Genomic DNA, 4658 nt, shown 5'->3' with positions numbered 1-4658 from the left:
GAGCAGCCCGGCGGAAAGGGACCTGGGGGTGCTGGTTGACAGCCGGCTGAACATGAGCCAGCAGTGTGCCCAGGTGGCCAAGAAGGCCAACAGCATCCTGGTCTGTAGCAGTGATAGTGTGGCCAGCAGGAGTAGGGAAGTGATTGTGCCCCTGTACTCGGCACTGGTGAGGCCGCACCTTGAATCCTGTGTTCAGTTTTGGGCCCCTCACTACAAGAAGGATGTTGAGGTGCTGGAGCGTGTCCAGAGAAGGGCAACGAAGCTGGTGAGGGGTCTGGAGCACAAGTCTTATGAGGAGCGGCTGAGGGAACTGGGGTTGTTTAGTCTGGAGAAGAGGAGGCTGAGAGGAGACCTCATTGCTCTCTACAACTGCCTAAAAGGGGGTTGTGGCGATGTGGGTCTCTTCTCCCAAGTAACTAGAGGAAACGGCCTCAAGTCGCACCAGGGGAGGTTTAGACTGGATATTAGGAAAAATTTCTTCACTGAGAGAGTGGTCAAACATTGGAACAGGCTGGCCAAGGAGGTGGTGGAATCACCGTCGCTGGAAGTGTTCAAAAAACGTGTAGATGTGGCACTTCAGGACATCATTTAGTGGGCTTGGTGGTGTTGAGTTGATGGTTGGACTTGATGATCTTAAAGGTCTTTTCCAACTTTAATGATTCTGTCATTCTGTGATTTTGTGTCAAGTCACAACTGACACTACACAAAGATGCAGTTCAGAGGTTCTGGACTGTAGTGTGGCATCTGAGCTCACAACACGCAGCAGCTCTCAAGGCTGCCTTGCCCAAATCCCCTATTTTTAGGTTTGTACAAGGCAGAGAAGTCATCAGGGCAAAGGAGCATGACATGATATATGTACCACCAAAGGTCTTCTCAAGGCAGGACACCAAGGATTTTTGCTGACCTTCATCCCTGGAATGAGTCAAGACTAGAACACCAATGTTTTCTCTTTCTTACCTTCCAACCCTGAGTCTAACCTCCCTGTCTATCTTGTCGCTAGTTGGGGTATAACCTCTCCATCTGCCCAGGGCCCTTATGTAGCTACCTTACAGAAACCACTTGGGTACCCCACACGTGGAGGGACTGGGGATACAGATGTATCCACCAAAGCCATAGTGCCTATCGCATTTACTATACAATGAACTGTGTCTCCATCCTCTTGTTCCCCACCATATGCAAACACGTCATCTGCCATAGGTGTGCGCAGCAAGAATGATTTATGCTACAACAGTCAAGCTCCTGTTTTATCAAGCACCTTTTCCATTATTCTGTAGTTGCTGCCTCTTTCTTTTCATCTTTTTCTTGACCTTTCTTCTTCTTGATGACAAACCAGTACACCTTGTAATTCAGGAGGCAAAATCTTCAGGTCAAGAAATCTGTGTTCATGAACTGCTACATGTCAGGCTTCTTAGCTGTTCAGTAAAAGCAAGAATTACCCTGGTCAAGCAGCAGTGGAGTAAATCAGTGCGCATTCTGGGATTCATAGGAAAGGGCACTGCCTCACTGAATGACTACAGCTATTACTGGTAATAGTCTTTCAAGAACTCTCACATTAACATTGCACCGTGGCAAGTAATCGAAAGGACCTCTCAGGATGATCATTCCAACAATAAAAAGACACATAAAACAAGTTTGCCAAAATGCAGCCACGCATGTCCTGAACTGAAGTATCAATCTATGGAATTGCTCCGAAAGAAGATAACTGACTAATATCCTTGATGCTGGGTTTCCAGTGCTCCTATTGCTGCATAAGAGTCTATCGCAGGCCCAAATGTCTTCTTTATGAAGGTCGACTGCACTGTAGTGCATTTATGACCAGTTATTTTCTGTGTAGTTTCCAGAGAAGCATTTGAGCAGACCGTGCATTTTTTCCTCAATTGGCTATTCCCATCTAAAAAATTGTTTTAGACATCCTGAACAATAACACAGCCCTTGGGAGAAAAGCTTTTCTGCATTAGCCATCCAGCTGACACCATGAATGATTACATCCAAGCATAAAATTTAATGAGATTTCTACCAAAATGAGTGACATCTGCATAGCACTCAGGTCCTGGCTAACTGTCATACATTTGTCATCACTGAGGCTTTTGTCCTTTATTAATCTGCTTTCAAGAGTGCCTGCTGTTGGAAATGGAAATGCTTTTTAGCAGTCATCCTGCAGACTGTGTAAGAGCACACATCTCAGAAAGCATAATGACACATTGTCACACCTAGGAATGCATTTAAAAGGTTTAAAAAACATGAGAGAACTCCGACAACAAAATATATTGAGAATTTAGCAGGAGACGTCTACATAAAAATATTTTACATCCTTTAATATAAGCAAGTCGCTTGTTCTTTTGCCTATAATACAGTGGCTAGAAACTCTTTAACAACGTTCAGTGTGCATGGGAGAAATATTGTCATCGAGGAAAAGTACTAAAATATTTCCCTTTAATTTTGTTTGTGCTTGGGACCATGATATAATTCTGAGCCTAGGGCTCCAACCCAGTGAAAGCATATGATTGTATCAAGATCCCAGCTTTCCTTTAAACTTTCCCTCATGGCTACAAATAAAAATTTCACTAGTATTTTCCTACATCAACAGATAGCCTGAAACAATAGATGATGGAGATTGAAGATCACCCTATTTTATTAAATTAGCCCCAGGACTTGCTATTCTGAGATGAAGGTCTCACCTGGTGCTTCTCATCAAAGAACAGTAAACACTTGGCAGAAGGCAGGAGTGCTGAGGACACATCTTTCTGCCATGTTTTCTCCCAGGAAGAAAAGCAACTGCAAATGAAGATGGGACTCCAGAAGGCCAAGAGTTACAAGGTGTCCAAAGGGTGGCACCGTCTTACCCCAGCACTGCTCGTGACCCGAAGAAAGGCACTGACAGAGGTGAAGTCAATCCTGCTGAGCAGGCAAAGCAAGGGAAGAGGAGAGACTCCCAGCTCATCACCCATGGAAGTGGAAAACCTTGTTCTTCCTATTCTTCTGTACCCTGGGCTCCTGTGAAGAGGACTGCAATGTGTTGTGGAGACAATCTTCTTCCATCACACATCCATAATTTTAAACTTTACTGAATTCATCCTGGAATTGAAGGAATTGAATCCCTTGAATTTCAAACATTCATTTGTCTTTTTTTTCCTGTTATTATTTCTAAATGTCATATATTTCCCACATTTTAGTGTCAATTAGTTGCTTGTAGATCATTGTCAAGCAGAGACAAGTGAATTGTGTAAATTGCTTTCTCATTTAAAGGATTCAATATCTCTGAAACTATCGAGCCCAACTATTACAAAATTCTGATCATATTGTTGTCATAGTTCATGTAAACATGCTTCTGTTGAAAGCATATAAGAGGAAATAGAAAGCTGTTTGCAGCTGCAAATGACAAAAAATCACAGGAACTAAAAATATTTCAGTTACTGGGTTCTTTTAGCCTTTTATGTTTAGATAAATTTGTTTCTACTCATGGACTAAGGATTCTAGGTAGCAAAAGATTTGATTGTATGTAATAACACTAAAATATCATAATGCTGAGCTCAGTAATGCAGAAATTCTGGCTACAACTGCCACTTCAAATGGAGGCATCAGACCCAAGTGTTTGCCACCCTGACCCGCAGGTGTTGAGCTCTGACAGTTCAGCAAGTGGGACCACACCACTCACCAGAGCTCATGGCAATGGAGGTATCCAAAGGACCTGCTCCACTACAGCTCATGATACATGCAAACACCACCAGGCTCCCACAAAAATGTAGCAGCAATTGCATTCTATTAGTTAAGCTGTTTCCATCACCACTCTTCCTGCAGTTTCATTTTGGGAGAAAGTGTCCAGTAGGGCATTTCTGATTTCACAGTCCTCCAGCTGTGTCGGAGCTGAAGTAAAACTTCAGCCTTCAACAACAGAAAGATGGAAAAGAATCAGAAGGGGCTTGGATGCCAATAAAGTCCAGATTTATCATAAATAATTATAGCTATTAATAATATTAATATTTTATAGGCTTATTAAGTCCTGTCCTTCAGGACTTACATAAGCTTTTAAATATAAGAAACCACAAGAGAGATGTTTATTCTGCATTTATCTATGAGAGAGATGCACATTTTGCCCTAAAGATCTGATTACCACAACTGTGGAAGAGGATTCTGAACCAGGAGAACCTTGTCTCCGATTTAGTTTGGCCAGTGCAAATGGACAACGTTTTCAAACACCAGTAATAACAATATCAGGCAAAATTAAAGAAGAAAATTGGGGGTAGGAGTGGGATGTTAGAGCCACTGATGATTTTTCTTTGCAAAGTCGTGTTTGCTACCAGAGTCCTCACTTATTGGATCAGTCACATGGCTGTACAAATGATGATTAGCATATTCTCATTTGGTGCCTCTAAGTGGAATAAATAATCTTTTCATTTATCAAGTGAGAAGTTGTGGGGGTTTTGTTTCTTTTTAAAGGAATCATAATAATTATCAACCTTCAAAATATTTGGGTTTGGGTTTTGTTTTGTTTTTAATAGCTTTCAATCAAAAGGTTAATGGATTTCCAGCAGGATAGTAAACCAGGTGGTCTCCTTGAATGAGTGAATTTGAGAAAAAGGATGAATGTTGTGTTCTTGATTCAGTTATTAGCAATATTATTGTTCTTCAAGAAGCACATCCACCTGTGCTTCATTTTG

General features: G+C 41.8%; 1 protein-coding gene across 1 annotated transcript in view; it reads left to right on the top strand.

Annotated features, from left to right (window-relative positions):
* LOC104627562 (contactin-5) overlaps positions 1–4658 on the top strand; it is a gene marked incomplete at both ends in the record, with an annotated part of 50661 nt that overhangs the window by 9256 nt on the left and 36747 nt on the right. The window lies entirely within an intron of this gene.

Source organism: Phaethon lepturus, unplaced genomic scaffold (assembly GCF_000687285.1).
Source record: "Phaethon lepturus isolate BGI_N335 unplaced genomic scaffold, ASM68728v1 scaffold13701, whole genome shotgun sequence".
NCBI classification, from domain to species: Eukaryota; Metazoa; Chordata; class Aves; order Phaethontiformes; family Phaethontidae; genus Phaethon; species Phaethon lepturus.
Note: the sequence above shows the minus strand (reverse complement) of the source record. Positions and strands in the feature narration are given on the sequence as shown.